Source organism: Tachysurus vachellii, chromosome 6 (assembly GCF_030014155.1).
Source record: "Tachysurus vachellii isolate PV-2020 chromosome 6, HZAU_Pvac_v1, whole genome shotgun sequence".
Taxonomy (NCBI): Eukaryota; Metazoa; Chordata; class Actinopteri; order Siluriformes; family Bagridae; genus Tachysurus; species Tachysurus vachellii.
In genome coordinates this window covers 25,682,942-25,702,973 of record NC_083465.1, presented here as the reverse complement: position 1 = coordinate 25,702,973, position 20,032 = coordinate 25,682,942, and the positions used below count along the sequence as shown (strand labels likewise).

Here is a 20,032-nt window from a genome sequence, read left to right as displayed (position 1 = left end):
GCAGTTTGAAAATGAAAAAGTGAAAAAGATGAAACAATTTTCTAACTGCCTGGCTGTTACTAGCATTAATAATGGTGTTTCAGAAAACTGAAACCAAAAGTCTACCAGTTTTGTCAGCTCTGGCAGCTCTTTGGTAGCATAAACAAAATATTACCTATGGGATTGTTTTTCATAGCTGTTGTGACACACTTGAAAAAACATGACTACTTTGAGCACTAAAGTTCATTCATCACTGGAGAGTGTTGATCCTCTGTAGACTCAAAGAGTTTAGAATTATAGACAGAAATATTGAGAAAGCAGATTATATTAACATATGTATGTGTTTATTGTACATTCATACGTATGTATCCATGTATGTAAGTCATTTGTTTTTGAAGGAGCTTTATAGATCTTGAAGCAGGTAGGAGATCCTTTTGTCTCTTCATGTAATCGCAGACAGATTTGATGATTTTGAGATCATGGTTCTATAGGGGATAAACCAGCACTTCTAGGACTCCTTGTTCTTCTCTATACTGAAGATAGTCTGTATGACAGTGGCTGTATGTTTGGGGTCATTGGCCTACAGGGTAAATTTGAAGCCAGTCAGATGCCTCTCGGTGGTATGGCATGATAGATACTGTAAATATTGTCTGTATTTCTTGATTTTATTGTCTGAGCTGGACAGCACATATTGAAACCCCAGTCTGCTTTGAAATCTTATTTTGAATTATTTTTATTTCCACAGTCTTGAAGATGATTACCACCAATGTACAGATTCAAACACTGATCTGTCTGTATCTCATAATAAGTCAGACAGTGCTCTTTATGCCTTTTTGGACAAAATCTAAAAAGCATCAGGATATAACTCAAGATGCAATTCTACAAACAACAGCTGATGTTTGCAAACTGCAAGCACTCCAGCAAGAACGAAATATCGTTCTGGTGAATAAAGCTATTTAGATCTATTGAAATCAAATATTGTTTTGATTTTTTTTATGACAAGAAATCTTTGAAAAACTTGTTTTTCTTCATCCAGCCTGTCCCACTGACAGTAGAGTCAGTAGCAGAAGTTTGTTCCTCATCTAATTTAGCCAAGCAATTTCAAAGGAACATTGATAAGATAAATAAGCACAATGCTTGGATTGACTTTCGTCATCCTTTTACTGGAAGTTACCATTTTGACGATGAGGAGTTTTTGTCTGGACGGAATCTTATTACTGCAGGAGTTTCTGTTGTCAAATACAGTGTCCAGCAGCAAAGATATGAAACTGCCAGAGAGACACTTGGTAAAATATTACACACTTTGCAGGTATGACACCATGTTTTTGAAATTGTAATATCTCAAGAAGAGTCCTGAACCAATAGGACATTAGTTGCTCACTATTAACAGAATGTGAGGCTTAATTAATTATTTTCTGATTGTGTTTTAATTTTGACTCTACTTCATGTCATTTCCTTAGGATTTCTACAGTCATAGTAACTGGGTTGAACTAGGAAAGAGAGAACCTTATTCCAACCTGATTAAACCAGACACCCCAATCAGTAACATAGCAGGTAAATGAATAGACTATGGGAATATGGGTAAACTTGTGGTTTACATTTGTCCATCTGTCCATTTTTTTTGTAATAAACACCCAGATGCAGATTTGTTTTTAAAGTAATGCAGTATTATTATCGAATACTGTCCCCTTATAAAGAAGTCTAGGTTGTGTAGCATATGCACTAATGCAACTACAAAAAGAAAACATGGCAGAGCATCTTTTAAAGAAAGTAAAGGAAATAACTTTGATGTCATACAACATGTTTCTTATTTGTATTGCCAGATTCAGATACATGCAGAAAATGTACAAGCAGCACCTGCACAGCAAACATACTGGAAGAGGTCATTGAAAAGCAGAAACTAACATCAGGATACTTTGGCTTGTCCAAACCAAAAGGTAATGTCTCAAAGACTTTAAGCAGACAAAAAGTCAGAAAACTCTATTATGAGATGAATATACAGTACAGAAAATTTAAACTTTAAATTTCTATTTTATCTTAAGGAAAGTGCAGTCATGGAGGATTATTAGATCCATCAAGTTGGTTTCAAGGTGGCATAAACAAGGATACTGACAGCTCTAGCCATGGGTATCTACATGATGTGGCAGCATCAGTAGCAACTGCTGCTACCAGAGAACTATTGGAAGATATTAGAGCAGCAATTGGAGATTCCGAATTTCTTAGGTATCAGAACAAGTCTTTTACTGTAATAGTTTAACTTTGGAATAGTTTTAGACTGTATGGAGAGTTACTGGTATTCGGGCTGTTGGATTTTTTTAGGAAAAGTAGCATGTGATTAGAATATAAACTAATCTAATGCACTTGTAGGAAGTGTATGCTTGACCCGCCATCTCCATTTGGTAGTTGTAATGTAATACAAAAATGATAGGTATTAAGTGGATGAAAAAATAGTAGAAAACATAAAACACAGGGTTTAATCACAGAATGTAATGTATTGTAAAGTTTATTTGTAGTAGATGCGAGTAGAAGTAGAATTTCTCTTTAGCTGCTAATCCAGGTTTATCTGCTTAGTAGTACAGATATATGTAACAGTGCTCTTAATTGTCACCCTCAGACTAATGGGATTCAGCCAGACTTCTGTACTGTGTTTTGTTATTGATACCACTGGCAGCATGTCTGATGACATTGATGAGGTCAGGAGAGTTGCTTCATCCATTATTGACAGTAAAACACGCACAGCAGCTAAACCTTCAGAATACATCCTTGTGGAATTTAATGACCCTGGTAAGTCTGATTCCTGTATTATAAAATATTAATACTTGGGCATGCCACTATATGCTTTGTGTGATTATATGCATAATAAACACAGAAAGATTGATGAAAAAGTGATGATAGCATCTAGATTTTTCATTTTACTACAACTTTCCAATGCATGAACCCTCCAGATCTGCACATTTATCTAAGAAAAATGCTATAAACAAAATGCTTGACGAAACAAGTAGGATTTTCAACTTGATGTACAAAAGTTTGTGAACACAAATTAGAAGGTTATTCTCTATCCTTAGGACTTTGTATGAAAAAATCTGCTCAATGAAGTATTCTTCATGATTCTAAAAAACTTTCAAAGCAAATGTGTCAGTTCATAGGCTTGGTTATTTTATTTATTTATGGCATTTAGCAGATGCTTTTATCCAGAACAGCTTACTTTTATCTCATTTATACAACTGACCTATTTGCATAAGCTCTTTCGATGAAAGAGAAATCTTAGCAGTCCAAATTTTAGCAGTCCAAGCTTCAGAAAAGCTTCAGAAATGCATATTCCATTTTGTTTTACACATAAGATTACCTGCAATGTCCTGCACCCAAGCTGATGATATATAGCTAACTAAATAGCTGCTAGTGTCCCAATAATCTGAGCTAAATTTTGCATGGTATTGAAATGAGTCTCTTATAACTAGAGCTCTTTCAACATACTTCTCAGCAGGTGTTTCTCTGCGAAACAAAAATCTGTTTGACATTGAAATTCCTCCTAATTCAAGGTGATAATAGGAATTCAGTTTCACAATAGGCAACATCACACCAGTCTGGAATTTATTATTTCCCTAAAACAGCATGTTCAGTCAGGTTTTATGTTTAGGCTTTACATTTTTACATGAAAACAGATGAAGAAATGGTGAAACACATGAGCTTAAAAAGGTAACTTTTTAAATAACATTAAACAGGTGAGAATAATCATGCGGAGAGATTGGGCAAATATGAATATGTTCAAACAATGCACCCTCTTGTGGTTTGGGGGAATTGTCTAGGTTACGGTGATATAAATAAAATTTTGTTCTTGCACATTGTTATTTCAGATTATGGCCCCCTAACAAGAACAACTGATCCCAATTTGTTTAAAGAACAACTCAATGCACTTATAGCTCATGCTGGAGGAGATACACCGGAAATGTGTCTCTCAGGACTCAGGGTAAATTCCCAACCTGGTGCTCTTTGAATCATGTGATCCAAACAAACATTTAAGTGTCAAACAATATTATAATGTTTTGTTGTTGATTTCAAAATATTAAAATGTCTGAAAATAAAACATGTAAAGGTTAAAAGATTAAATGTTAAATATTCATTAAAGAATGACACATCATACTTTTTTCCATTTATAGTTACATTTATGAAAACATTTGTATTCATGTTAAAGCAGCCACAGTGGAAATTCATGACACAAAAACTTCTTCTCCTATTACAAAGGGGCCAAATAGTGTTAAGTCCTAGTGTTAAGAAAAAATACTTTAGCTGTTCTAACTTTCTATTAAGACAATTAAAGTCTAACTTTCTATTAAGAAAGTTAAAAACTTTATTTAAAAAAAAATACTTTAGCTGTTCTAACTTTCTATTAAGACAATTAAAAAAAGTTGACTTCTTGTTATTGTCTCTGCCACTTGATCAGTCAGTCATTTTGTCATTCCTGATTAATTCCTATTTCATTCTAGCTCACCCTCACTGGATCTCCACCACAGACTGAGATTTTTGTTTTTACTGATGCTGATGCAAAAGATAAATGGTTGACAAGCACCATGAAAGCACTGATTGAGAAAACATAGTCTGTTGTAAGTATCTATAATTGTAAAAAAAGCTTATTGTTTTTCTCAGTTAGATTTGGCCAATTTCCAAAAACACTTCTCAAAAATTAAATTCAAGTGCCACAGGCATTTATTCTGTAAGCAAAACTATATGTCTTACCTAATAAGGTAATAGCTCACTTGAAAATCCATTTTTATAATTGAATCATGTGTATTAAAGCTAATAGAACTAGATATTTCAATCCCTTTAATAGGAAACTCTTGATAGTAGCAGTCAGTGTGGAGTGATGAAAAAAGGTGGGTAGGGTATGTCATTGGGGTCATCAGGTGGGCACCCTGCTTCATTGACATGTCTCCATGTCTCCAGAATGCTTAACAGTGTACCCAGCCCACAATGTCTTCAGAAGGCTCAATGGTGTACCCAGCATCCCAGGTACACCCCTCTTCATGCCATACCCTCTATATCCCTGAAGGGCTCTGCATGGCAGGGATGTCCTTCTTTCTGTGTCCCTTTGTGTATGTTCTGTAAAACTGCTTTGAGACAATGTCATTTGTTAAAAGCACTTTACAAAATAATTTGAATTGAATTTAATTGTGTCAGGCCTACAGCTGACCGCATACCATCTGTCTCTAAATTGCTGCCCAGATGGGGTTCTTACACTTGATCCAGATATGATGGCCTGTTGGAGAGAGTGACCCTTCACCCCTATTTTCCTCAGCAAACTGGTGGTAGATTTTGCAACAAATCTCCTGCATCCTCTACTGGGAAGATGCGGGTCTTCCAGCCGTTTTGGGATGCTTCAAGCCATGGTACTGTTACATATTACATATGTTACATTTGCCAGCTTTGTTGGTGGAGATCACAGTACCATGTCTGGCCGGAGTGTTCGAGCCATTATCTCTGGGGGAAACACAAGCTTCTTATCAAGGTCCACTTCCAATTTCCAATCCCGCGCTGAAGGATGCTTGCATCCTTAGGTGTTGCACAATGCTCTTGATGTTGGCCAGCTGGTACAAAATTTGAGAAGTTGACCTATCCTGCCAAATTTTTTGGGAGGTTGATAATAGTGGTTCACTTCTGTATCAATATTAATGCAATCTCTCTGAGTACTTGGTTATGCCACCAAGAATAGCACCCTTGGGTGAGACTTGTAGTACACCCTGATAGAATGTGCCTTATGGATGGAGGTACTTGACACAAGGAACAGGCAGGATCTTCTCCATACCACCCTTTCAGATTTTTGGGGGACGGTAGTAGGTCGTATGTGACTCTATTGACAAAACTCAACTTCGCTCCAGTTGGTCCATCTCCCCTGCTTGGCCAATAAGACAGTTTTGGCATGTCGCTCTCCTTCCTCCTGTCTCCTGACTTCTTCTACCACTAGCTGTCTCTTCTGCACTAATGTTGATTTGTTCCACAGAGCAGTTTTTGAGATGAGCCCAAACCCTGTCTTACCATTCTGTACTTGTCCATCCACATCTCTGAATTGAAGTGCAGACTCTGCACTCTGAACAGCTTCTGATGGAATCCATTTCCTTCCCACTACTACCTGGGGGACCGCTGTTGTATGACTGTATCCTCGGATTCAATTAGTGTCAATATGAGCCTTGCTTTGGTGCATTTGAACTCTTCCACAAGCCTGTGATTGGTAATTCCAACTTGCCATGTCCATAAAGTCCAACAGAATTTAAACAATGTGGATTTCCAAGCCACTGCTTCAGCTGCATGCTTATCAGCCATTCCAACTTTTCAACCTTGATAATGAGGATCTCATACTCAGTTAACAGCCACAAGAGTTTTGGTAGTATGCCAAACTTGAAGCACCATAACTTAAGTTTTCCTGGCAACAATGTCTTGTTGATGTGCTCCATGTACATGCTGGTATCATTTTTTAGTTTTTCAAACTGCTCAGTGTTTTTGAGCTTCGCATTATACCATCTACCCAAGCTCTTTACTGGCATTTCTGACACAGTTGTGACAGGTGTTCCGCCGACATGAAATCTTTGATCTGTGACTTTGTCTTTACATACACATCTAATATTAATCTTGATTTTTTATTCTATTCTATTGTATTCTATCTTTATATTATTCTTTATATTCTCTTCGGCATCCATCTGTCTTCGAGAGACAATGGTGTAGCTTCAGTTTGGGTGTCCTATCTGCACCTTCGCGAGTTGCTGAAAAGTCCGATCCTGGAGTGACAGTCTCTGTTGCACTTTCTGCAGGTGAATGCTGATTCTTGCTGAGGCTGTTGTTGGTTTGCCTTCCTCCTGGCTCTCTTTGCAGTCAGGTTTGTGTTTCTCACCTCCTCGGCTTTCTGAGCCCCCTGTCTGACAGCAAGACGCCAGGCGGGGCGGTCGTCAGCACAGCTCTCCCAGTTGTTTACATTGATGTTGGCCATCTTCATGTCCTTTTTGCAGACATCGTTGTATCGCAGATGTGGCCTGTTGGGTTTCCTCTCGTGTCTCGCATAGGCGGTCCATGCCTGGCTGCTGTAGAGGAGTGTGCTGAGCACGCAGGCCTGGTAGACACGCAGTTTGGTCTTCTCAGTGAGGTTGTGGTTGTTCCAGACCCTCTGGTTCAGTCTGGCCATAACTGCTGATGCTTTGGCAATCCGGCCGTTCACATCAGTATCAACAGAGAGCGAGTTGGAGATGGTGGACCCAAGGTATGTGTAGTTCTCAACGACTTCCAAGTTGTACCCCTCGATGGCAATGGTAGGAGGGGAGTCTGCGTCCTGCACCATTACGTTAGTCTTCTTCAGACTGATGGTTAGTCCAAACTTCTTGCAGGCGTGGGAGAGGCGACATACCAGTTTCTGCAGTCCATCTTCCGTGTGTGATGTCAAGGCTGCATCGTTGGCGAAGAGCAATTCACGGATGAGTACCTCTGTGACTTTGGTCTTAGCATGGAAACGGGCGACGTTGAACAGCTTGCCATCAGTGGATGTACACGCCCTCACTGCAGTCCTTGAAGGCGTACTGGAGGAGCATGGAGAAGAAGATGTCAAAAAAGCGTCAGCACAAGGAAACAGCCTTGCTTTACTCTGCTGCTGACTGGGAAGGCCTCCGATGTTGCGCCGTTGAAGCACACTGTGCTGTGCATGTTCTCGTGGAATGATCTTATGATAGCCAGCAGTTGTGGGGGGCAGCCGACCTTCTGCAGGAGCCTGAAGAGTCTACTCCGGCTGACCAGGTCAAACGCCTTGGTCAGGTCTATGAAGGCAATGTAGAGGGGCGTCTGCTGCTCACGACACTTCTTCTGCAGCTGTCGTAGTGAGAAGATCATGTCTACAGTTGACTGGCCGGCTCGGAAACCACACTGGTACTCTGGGTAGATGCGGGAGGCTAGGGTCTGCAGGCGCGCCAGGGCGACACGGGCGAAAGCCTTTCCAATGATGCTGAGGAGGGATATGCCTCGGTAATTGTTGCAGTCACTGCGGTCTCCTTTGTTCTTGTTCAAAGTGACAATGTTTGCATCTTGCATGTCCTGGGGGATGTGTCCTCAGCAGAGGCAGAGGAGTTTGTGCAGGGGTCGGAGTAGTGCTGGTTTCCCGATCTTAAGAACTTCAGGTGGGATGCCGTCACTCCCAGGGGCCTTCCCACAAGCGAGGCAGTCGATAGCTTTTCTGAGCTCCAGGGTGGGTGGTGTGTCTAGTTCCTCCATGACTGGCAGGTCTGGGATGTCGGTGTAAGGCATTAGGCGGTGTCGGTGATGACGTTTTGGGTTGCATACAGCTCAAGATAGTGCTCAACCCAGCGCTGCAGCTGTTTCCCCTGGACTTTGATGACTTCGCCAGTCTTGGACTTGAGTGGGACGATCTTAGAGGTGGGTGGGCCTGTTGCCTTCTTGATACACTCGTACATGCCCCTTGCATCCCCAATTTCGGCAGCTATATGTATACTGGTGCAGAGCCTTTTCTGGATTATTTGTACCTTGCTGGCCACAAGGGAGTGGTCCGTATCGCAGTCGGCACTGTGCTATCTGCGGGTGAGAAAGACGCTGGCTAGTTCCACACACCTGGTGATGAGGAGATCTAGCTGGTGCCAGTGGTTGGAACGAGGGTGTCTCCATGACACCTTGTGGATCTGCTTGCATTTGAAGAAGGTGTTAGTCACACATAGGCTGTGGGAGCAGCACATCTCCAGCAGTCGCTGATCATTCTCGTCGATCTTACCCCTTCCATGCAGGCCGAGACAGGTGGGCCATGCCTCGTTTTCAGCTCCCACTCTCGCATTGAAGTCTCCTAGTAGGTAGAGGCCCTCGGTACTGGAGATATTGGATATTGCTTGATCCAGAGCCTGGTCTTTTTCTTCTTTATTTGAGCAGAGGGTTGGGGCATACACGCTGAGGATGTTGGCTGGGCCTGATGATGTTGACAGCCGGAGAGCAAGCATCCTCTCAGTGCCCGATGACAGAGGCTCGATGAAGGCGACGAGTGTGTTCTTTACAGCAAAGCCGACACCGTGCTGCCTAGGTTCGTCCGAGGGCTTTCCTTGCCAGAAGAAAGTGTAAATGGCTTCCCTGATGGTGCCGCTGTCAGCCAGTCCGGTCTCTTGATGACAGGCAATATCGACTTTCAGTCGGGAGAGTTCCCTGTCAATGACGGCAGTCTTCCGTGTGTCGTTTACCTGCTGCAGGTCAGTGGTGAGTCCAGGACACAAGTTCCTGACGTTCCAGCTTGCAAAACAAAGAGCTGGAGTCTTTTTTTTTCTTCTTTGTATCTTGCCTGGTGCAGAGTTTGTAGCCTGCTTGTCGAGATGGTTCTCTAAGCTCCACGCACCCAGTGAAGCAAGCAGGCTATGGTGGGACAGCACCTTATTAACTGGAGGCTGCCCAGCTTGAGGCGGGTAGTAGCTGTCCAATGAGACATGGCGATCTCTCCCACAATGGTGTTCAAACTGTGTGTTCAATGGTGGTTGAGTACTTTTCTTTTGGGATGAACACCCCTCCCACTCTTTGCCAGGTTTTCAGGATGATTTGCTTGTCCCACACCACTTTCATGTTTTGCCACAGAATTTTTTTAAAACATCTGGAGCATTCTTGTAGACACTATACGGTAGGCCATTAGGGCCTGAAGCAGATGACGCTCTTGCCTTTTTCACTGCCTGCTTCACCTCGTTCAACTTGGGAGGGCTGATATCAAACTGTTGTTGTTGTGGAGACAACGATCGGTTCATTTTTTTTCTCTCATCAGTATAGATGGTTCTCAGATGGTCTTCAATCTGGTCTTTTGATGCCATTCACAAATTTAAGAGTCTTTGTTGAAATCGGTTCTGGCTTTTTCTTTCTTCTTCCGGTGCATTCGTATGCTTTCTGCTCAGTAGAGTTTTGAGAGCCTGTGCTTTATATCCTCTTGAAGGAAGTTGATGCCTTCCCTTTCTTCTACTGTTGCCCTTCTTTAACTTTCTTAGCCGTTGCCTCTCTTTCACAAGTTGTTGGAATTCTCTTCTCGCCTATGGAAGTTGGTGGTGGGAAGCATGTCTTTCTTCCTGACAGGGAAGGAATAAGGTTGATAAGGTTGCCCATCTTCTTCAGCTACTGTACTTCTTGGCTTCTCCTTTGATGTTACTTAGGATAAGGCTTAAGTCTGTGTTGATGGTTTCCCACTTCTTGCTGTTAGACTTCAGCAATTTCACCCACGGCTTACGTCCTTGCATGCTTTCTTTTTTGCGGTGGGCTTGGTGGTTCTGCTTGAAACTTCCTCCTCATTCCCTGGGGTGCTGATTCTCTGTGGACTGTGGCTTTTTTTTTATCCAACTGATTTAATCTTCTCCTTGACAGAATCCGATCAATGCGGAGCCCTGGGTTAGTAGTTTTCAGGCATTTGTTCTGAAGACCATATCCAGCTGCTGGTTTGTCAAGAGTCTTGTTATTTCTTTCATTCGATTTCATGTTTATTTGAAGGGTAATTACTGGGAAGGCAGTCTGTCTTGCACCTCTGCATTTGCAGAGCCTGCTGCTATGGGTAGCTGGCCCATAACAGCCCCGTTGGGGTCTATTGTCTCTGGTCAGCTGTCTCTCCATGCTGTCACATGGCCTTTCCCTTGTTGTCATCTGCAATTTAGAACTAGCAAATAGAACTAGATGTTTCAATCCCTTTATTAGGAAACCCTTGATAGTAGCAGCCAGTGTTGAGTGGTGAAAAAGGAGGGTAAAGTATGTTATTGGGGTCATTTGGTGGGAATCTTGCATCATTGACACTTCATTGATTGAAGCCCACAATGTCTCCAGAAGGCCCAACAGTGGACCAAGCGTCCCAGGTACACCCACTTCCATGCCATACCCTCTATATCCCTGATAGGCTCTCCATGGCAGGAGCGTCCTTCTCTCTGAGTCAGGCCTACACCTTACCGCATACCATATGTCTCTACCCTGCTATCTAGATGGGGTCCTAACGCTTGATCCAGAGCCAGTTACTGCTTTTTTCAGCAGCTTGTTTTAGGATGCTTCAGCTGCCAAGTCAGAATATTTGTTCTTTTTTCTCTCAGAAGACATGGTACTGTTAATTCCACAACATAAGCCAGCTTTGTTGTTGGAGACCACAGGACCATGTCATGCCGGAGTGTTGTAGTTACTATTTCTACATTAATCATTGCTTTCACAAAATATTGAACTAAAATCTTCACCAAGATGGAAAAAGCTTAAAGAAATGTGTCAATGAGAGAAGTAAATATATGTTAATATCTTTTTTCTATGCAATAAGGTCTAATATTCACAGTAATCATCTTAATGGTATTAATAAATCTTCAACTACAGATAAGTAACAAGTACTCGAGTACTAAGGTACTTCATTCTGATAAGTAAATCCTACTCAGTGCATAACATGTTTAAAGGATGACAGCAGTATGCATACATATGAATTCAGTGTTAAAGCAATGAGAAATTCTTATAATGTTCTGATTAAACAATTAAAGGTCAATTAGCCCATTTAAACAATTAAAGCCCAACTAGTTTAATTAGTATTCAGTGTGCAGTACTTCAGTGTTTAGAGAATTATTTTTGTTGTTTGATGATTGTACCAAAGCAGCTGGAAAATCTGTAATATACACACAAGACTATTGATACTGAATATTGATACTGTTAATTTAAACATTTTAAAAAGATGTTCATTAAAATGAGATAACACAATGTTCTTTCTTTCCAAATCTGAAGGTGACCTTTATGCTAACTAATGGCTTTAGTTTTCGAAGTCACAGAAGAAGTATCACATCTGTACATCGCCAAAAGCGAGCATCCACTGGGTTTTTCACTCCGCTAAACCAGGTCTACCATGACCTGGCTCAAGCCTCTGGAGGTCAGGCTATTGAAGTCACCAAAGGAACTCTAGACCAGGCCACTAGCATTATTGCAGATATCTCCAGCTCTACTCTGGTAATTATATAAATACTTTAGATAAAAGAGAGAGAGGCATAATAAAGCATCACTTGACATCCGTCTTTACATTCAGTGCTTCTGGGATAGTTTTAAGATAGTCACAAAACCTGTGACCACAACATGATCAAGTAATTACCTCAATCTACCTACTTTAGTAAATTATTCAATCAGCTACAGCAGAAGTGTTCACATGTGCCCAGAAAGGAACAGGCTGCAGGTTTCAATCAGACAGTGGTGGCACATGATAATTGATTTGAAGCCAAGATTGATAGATGAAAGTGCAGCATGAAAAATAGGATACCCATTGTTGCCTAAAACCTCCACCTCTGTTGAAAGAAGCATTTGCCACTTAGATGGCCTTCTTCACTCCTCTCTCAAACCATCTCAATTCTCTGTCCAAGATGTGTAACTTATTAATCTCAAATGTGTCTTTTTGGTTCTTCAGATGAAGATAAACATGATGATTCCAATTTGTGTTGTACAAATTAGGACACTAGGACACTAGTGTAGGGCACTACACCACAGGGCAGAAAGCATAATCACCTCAACAGAAGCAAATAAGAAAGAAAACAATTATCTGAAGGCAGCCCTCAAGGCATGTAAATATCCAAAGTAGCTTTAAATAAGACAGCTTCTAGCAGAAGGATGACAGACAGAGTTCAGACCCAGAGTCAGCGTAAAAACATTATAAACCCAAGAAAGAGTATCCAAGAAACTTTAAACCTATCAAACCCTTTTAAGACAGAGACTTGCCCATACTAAAGAATGGACACCAAAACAGAAGAAGAGCAATACATTTTAATAAGCTCTATGTTCGAGAGACAAAACAACCACAGAAGAAGCAATACCTCAGGACCAGAATCAGCAGTGTGTCTTCATCTAAAGGACATACATTTGAGGATGATAAAGTACAGAGAAGACAGATAGTTTGAGAGAATAGAATATAATAAAATAGAGAAGAATAGAATAGAGAGAAGAGTTAATAAAGAGGTCTTAGGCATTTTTGTCTTTTGTTTATGTGTTTTGTCTTATGCAGTGACCTGTATATTGCTTGTAAGGTGACCTTGGGTGTTCTGAAAGCGTCCATGAAATAAAATGCACTATTATTATTATTATTATTATTATTATTATTATTATTATTATTATTAGGCAAAAGTCTCCTATTTTTCATGCTGCTCTTTCATCCATCCCTAAGATCAAAACCTTTTTACCAAAAAAGACACACTTAAGGACCCCATCCACTTTTAGAGTCTTGTTCCCTTAATGTGGCTATCAAGGGAGGGGTGGATCCTTGACCCTGGAGGTTACAAATGTATTTTTTTTTTAAAAACTCAGTTTGTTAAAATAATATACTACTTAATTTTTTTATTTATTTATTTATTTATTTTTTTTAGAAAACTTTGAAAATTTCATATTAGCACTAAGAAACTAACTTTTCTGCTTCTTCAGGTCACTCTATTTCAGGCTGTAAGAAACCCAACAAAAACTGAAAACTTTTCAGTTTTTGTGGATTCTTCTGTGCAAAACCTGACAATTTACATCACAGGCAACTCTCCAGATTACACCATCATTAGTCCCTCAGGTCTGTAGTTGAAATAATCTTTATCCTGTGAAACAGCAACATACACATAACATCCACTTTATGAAATACTAGGCTAAATGTGTATAATATGCTATTATCTATTCCAGGATTCTCACAGAACAGCACTGTACTGAATGGGACATTGGGGCTTATTCATAAAGTTGGTAACTTCCATACAGTGCAACCAAATATTGCAGATCAGACTGGACTGTGGCTCTTCAATATTAGTTCAGCACAACCCTACACCATCAAAGTTGTTGGTAAAATCTTTGCAGCTCCCACCTGATTTTCTGTGAATTAACACATGACAGAAATTAATGATATGGTCCAGTACAGTGAGTAACTTACTGGGTCTGTCGGCCTGTCTGTCTTTTATCTGCCTGTTTGTTTTAAATTCAGGTCAAAGTGCTGTTGACTTCCTATTCGACTTTGTAGAACTTTCCCAAGGGCTTCATCCAAGCTATTCTGTATTAAACAGCCGGCCTGCAAGTAAGTCATTAACAGCTAACCAGTTAATGTCATTAACAGATAATCAGTTAGCACTGTTTAAAAGATTTTCTTTTATATCCTTGTATATTTGTTCGTTATGTTAACAAAACAAAAACCCTAATGTCTCTTTTTTTTTTAACCTTCATTCAGACACCAATGTTAGCCTGTTGGTGTCCATGGTTGGTGGGGACAGTGTGAGGCCTACAGAGGTGTTTCTGGTTGAAGCATCAAGTTCAATATTCAACACTTTTGGGTCACTAGAAGAGGTAGCTAGTGGCCAGTACTTAGTGACCTTCAACAGCATCCCGGCAGGAGTGTTTACTGTTCGTGTGGTTGGACAGCACAGTCTCTCTAGATCTTCAGATAACATCTTTCAGAGACAGTCGCCAACTCAATTTCAAACATCAACTGTGACTATAAATGTAAGTCTAAAAACAAAATGAGCTTCACATAAAAAAAAAAATCAAATTGTCACCAGCACTATAGGTAAAAAAGAATAATCTTTTCATTTAAATGTGAAAATAGTTATAGATAGAAGTAGTTACAGATAGATAGTAAAAGATAATAGAAATTATTTTTGTGAGTGATCAATGTTTTTTCTTTATACTTGCCCTCATGAAAGGACATCTTGCAAAATGATATATTATAATTTGATACAACATAACAATTTAATTAAAATTAAGCAGTATACATGAGCTGTAAATATTGTGAACCAAATGTAATATTGGACTCAAATATAAGAAGAAAACGAAAAACTTTTTAAGTAAAATCAAAGTTTGCAAATACTGATTGTAATGGCATTTAATGATAATTTTTTGGGGGGTAAAAATGTAGTTCTTTTTTGCCTTTCTTTCTTACCCTCAGACTCAAGAAGTTGGAACAATGGAAACAGGAAAAATATTCACTCTCCCTTTTACAGTTGCAACTAATAGCTCTGGAGGAAGATTTGATATTACAGTTAGCAATGATCGCAATTTTTAAACTCATTTTAACACATCCATAACTCTTGAGAGTGGAGCCAGTGTGAATGATACATTAACTCTGACTGTTCCTGAAAATACTACCTCTGGATCTGATGTCACTGTGACAATTGAAGCTGAAGCAGCTGATGGAAGTGACTCTAACTACGCTGTGCTACGTATTGCTGTCATTGCTCCGGTAATTACTAATATTACAGTAAATATTCCTGGACATTGTCAAAGGAATATTCAATGTCCATATTTTGTTGTTGAAGAGAAGGACATTTAGGTTTCAAAGCTGACACTTCATTACATTATACGTCAGCACCACTGAAACTCCAAAATTAATTTCCTGTTTCTCTGGTGATCTGGGAAAAGCTGCTCAAAGGCCAAAAATATAAATCTGTTTTAAAACAAAAAAATGTAGTGTTTCTGCCTTTACAGTACTTTGGCACTAAGATTTTTTTTTGAAGGAAAGTCTGTAATCTGAGCATTAATAACACAAAATGTCAAAATGTCTGAACTGAAACTAATACTGAAATGTTGTGTCTTTCTTAAAGATAACAGATTTTATGCCTCCTGTGTGTGAGGCTGTAAGTGCATATGCTAACTGCTCAGGCAACTGCAGCCTCTCCTCATGGTACCTCCCTGCCAACGTGACTGATGGGAAACGTGACTGAGAATCCTTCAGGGAAATGGCAACCTCACCACCACTACTGTGCTCAGTGACACAGGAGTGAATGTCACCAGATCTGGAACTGGTTGCTGTGGATGAAGTTGGAAATGTTGCCACATGCTTTAAACCTGTAACGGCTACAGAACCAAGCACCAGCACTGCACCCCCTCCAACCAACACCATCAACATCACCACAAATACTTCTACAGCATCCACAGCTCGTCCCAGCAACCAAACCAGCACTAATAGTGCTGAATGTTTGTTTTTGCCAGTCTTCCTTTGGCTAAATGTAGGAGCATCTGTTTACCAATTCATGCATCTCTAAGAAATTTAGAGAAAATATCTAAATATTTTTCAGTTATACTGTACCTGTTTGAAAATGGTTTGCTTTATTATTGTCTTATTATATATCAGTGTGTAACAGGGAGGACATCTTACTTGCTTTATTCACAATATATATTTAAAGAAGTCTTATATTTGGGCTCATCACTCTTTGATTTGGGGATCTTTTACGATTAATTGTCAGTACGCACACATACACACATACACACACACTATTTGTACTAATCATGTTAAAGAAACAGTTTTTGTCTGCAATTTAAAATCTGGGCATTGAGCTACAGAACCACAGTAATTACAGGCTTATTGCTATTACATGCATACAGTGTTAATGTTTGGTATAGTTCTGGTATAGCTTTCATCTTTCTTGCTTGCATTTGAATAATTCTATCTTAAGTGCAAATTTAAGTGCATTTTATTTTTAAATAGCCTGAATTACATTTTAGAACTGCATGTACAGGTAAATAATGAGGGAGTTTTCTTTAACTAAGGTGATTTGATGTATTGCATAGAACATTCATTATTTTTCCCCCAAATAATAAAATACTTAATTACTGCCAATGTTTTTACAGTACTGTCTATATTGTCTTTTTCTTGTATTCTTTCCTTCTTTCATTTGCTATGAGGTAAATTAAAATTTCTTTTAACACAGTTTTTTTCATTTGTAATAATAAATCTCATTATATATTAACTTTACCTATGTAAAGAAAGATGTAGAAAGGTTCAGCTAGAAGCAGCAGCCTTTATTATCGAATACTTTTCTTTGCATATACAAGATTTGGAAATTGGGCTCAGAGCTAAGGGCAGACATGATACAGTTTCCCTAGAGCAAAGAGGGTTAAAGTCCTTGTTCAAAGACTCAGCTTGGTGGTGCTAAGGCTTGAACCACAACCTGCTGTACAATTTCTGATTTTCCAAAGATATACAGTTTAAAAATGTTCTACTCTGTATTAAAAAGTAGAAGTAATTTTATTCTCACAAATTCCAAATGAACATATTGGCATTAAAGCGTTATTTGCAGAAAGTGTCAGCTGGTTAAAAAAAGTGTTTTCAGACTTAAATAATGCAAAGAAAACAAGGTTATATTAATTTCTTAACAACACAATACTGATGTCATCATCATTTGGTGAAATAACCCTTATTTTTAATAATAGCTTTCATTTGTCTTGGCATGCTCTCAACCAATCTTTCACATTGATGTTGTGTGACTTTATGCCACACCTGGTGCAAAAATTTGAGGTAGCTCAGCTCAGCATTTTCATCTTAATCACAATTCAGAGGTTCTCAATGTGGTTCAGGTCTAGAGTTTGGGCTGGACATGATAGAGTTATGATGTGATAGTCCTCCATCCACACCTTGATTGGCCTGGCTTTGTGGCATGGAGTACTGTGCTGCTGGAAAAAAAATTCTTAGTTTGGAATATTGTAAGAGGAGAAGGAAGCAATTTTCTTCCATAACAACCCTATACATGGTTTGATTCATGCAGCCTTCACAAAGACTAATGAGCCCGATTCCATGCTTGCTGAAGCACCCCAGATCATCACTAATACTCCACCAAATTTCACAGTGGGTGCAAGACACTGTAGGCATCTCCAGGTCTCCCTCTAATCATTAAGCCCTTAAACACTCCAGCACCACCACACTGTGCACTGGTGCCCCTCAGGGCTGTGTGCTCAGTCCTCTGCTGATTCACGACGTAGGAGCAATGCACAGATCGAAACATACATGTACAGAATGCACACTGGTCGGCGCTGACTTGTGTTTTTTGTTTTGTAGTTTTGTTTTGTCTGTCCGCACTGTCTTTTATCTTGCACTGTTTGCACTATGTTGCACACATTGCACTTTATGTGGCTAGGATAAACGATGGTCCTGGATAAACGTTTTTTCATTTCACTATGTACTGCGTCAGATACACATGGTTAAAATGACAAAAGCTTCTTGACTTATTGACTTGGCTTGAAATGAGTTGAATCATCAGAAAAACTGAGCGTAATGTGTCCTTCATGTTCCGATTTTTATATTTTTTTTACAAACCCGAGTCTTGCTCTTCTTTGCTTTTCATTGATTAATTGATTGCCTCTAGGAGCCTGTTTTTAACTGTCCTTTCCATATAATTCACCTCAGCTGCAGTTTGTCTGTAGGTCTTTTTAAATATATTTGCGTATTTACTGCAATTAGGTTTGAAAAATCAATTACATTAATTACATTTTACAGTTATGCTAGTACTAATATGCAATACATACTTTTGTCAGGATCACACCAGAACTTTTTACCTGTTGGAATCATTAGGGGGTGTTCCGGCAGTTCTCTATTGTGCCATGTGCTTTTTGTTTACGTTTTGTTTTCACGTGTCTGCCCCGCCCTAGTCTGTATTCCTTCCTACCTCTGCACACCTGTTCCTGATGTCATCTAATTGCCTTCCTTTTTTATTCTGGCTTTAATCCTCATTTTTGTGTTCTCTGTTTGGTTGCACTGTCTTGTTTCTTTTGAGTTTTGGTTTTCTCTTGAGTTTTGGTTTTCTTTTGAGTTTGGTTTTCTTTTAAGTTGTGGCTTTCTTTTGAGTGTTGGTTTTGCTCCGGGTGTGTGTTCACGGTGTGTGTGTGTTCACTGCTGTGTGTGTGCACTTTGGATGGGTTAAATGCAGAGAACGATGAGTATGGGTCACCATACTTAGCTGTATGTCACCTTACCGCACTGTATTTTTGTGTGTAATTTTATTCATCACTTGAGATTGAGATGCAAGCAAAAGAGAAAACTATTTCAGTTTAGAAATTCTGTAAATGATAGATCATCACATATTTCTGCATGAAATTAAAATATGCATGCATTAATAATTCTTAAAGCGGTCAAGGTGTTATAATAATGCTATGTATGTTATGTTTGGTTATAGGCAAGGCTATCAGTCACTTTCTTATTCTTGACAGTTAAACTGTAACAAGCAAAAAGGAATTTTCACTAGAACAGAGCACAGATACACTAACGTCATCTAGAAACTTCTGGAGAAAGCTTTAAGGTAAGTTCAATATGTCAATAATTTGTATGTATTACAATGCATTTTAATATATTTTAATTAAGAAATGAAGATAGAAATTTTAAAGAAGCATAAAAACAAATGTTAGATTGAGTTTGTTTCATAAGTTATTTATGCATTAATCTCCAAATCTAAAGGGCTTAAAAAGTGATGTAAACATGCATGTCATGTAAAAAGGTTCATTATTGCATCACTAATAACATTTTACCAGGTAAACAGTTCTTTAATGCAAACCAGACAGATAATCCAAAACAGTAGGCAAAATCATATTCAGAACCAAGTAGTGATAAGATGATCAACAAACAGGTTAGTAGAGACAAAGTTAATCACACAGGTAAAGCAGAGAAAGAAAAAAAGACTGAAAACATAGACATTTGGACATGAGTATAGATCCATAAATTCATCTAGAGACTAAAGCTACAGTATAAGATATGATTTATATGACAGTAATTTATGATTGTAATGCATTTAATGTTTTTTTAATATATTGAAATTAAGATATGTATAAATAAGTATAATAAAACATGCAAACAAATATCATATTAAGTTTGTTTTGACGTTTATTAATGCTAACCATTTTTTTTCTTCATAGTTTTGATGATGATCATCACAAATCTGCTAATCAATACATTGATCTATCCAAATCTTATAATGATCCTCATGACAAGTCAGACCTTTATGCAGTCAATGTGGAATTCCAAGATGCATCATATCATAATGCGTGAGGCGATTTTACAGATACTGTAAAGTATCTGATTTTACAAATTACTGCTGATATCTGCAGATCACGAGCACTCCAGGAAGGATGAAAATTTGTTCTGGTAGATAAAAGATTTTATATTAATTGAAATATAGTGTTATTTCTTATAAAAATGTATGTGTATACTGGATTATTTTGTGCCTTTCGTACTGCAGATTGTCATGCGCAACGAACCACCGTGCGAGCGTCGCCATAGAGACGCGTCCCCGGAGTACTAGCGCGCTTCCGGACTACACTTCCCATCAGCCACCCTTCCTCCTGATTA

At 39.0% G+C, this 20,032-nt stretch overlaps 1 pseudogene; it reads left to right on the top strand.

The window, feature by feature from the left end:
- The first annotated feature begins 728 nt into the window (after positions 1-728).
- LOC132847754 (von Willebrand factor A domain-containing protein 7-like) lies at positions 729-15,641 on the top strand (annotated as a pseudogene).
- Positions 15,642-20,032: the final 4,391 nt, after the last annotated feature.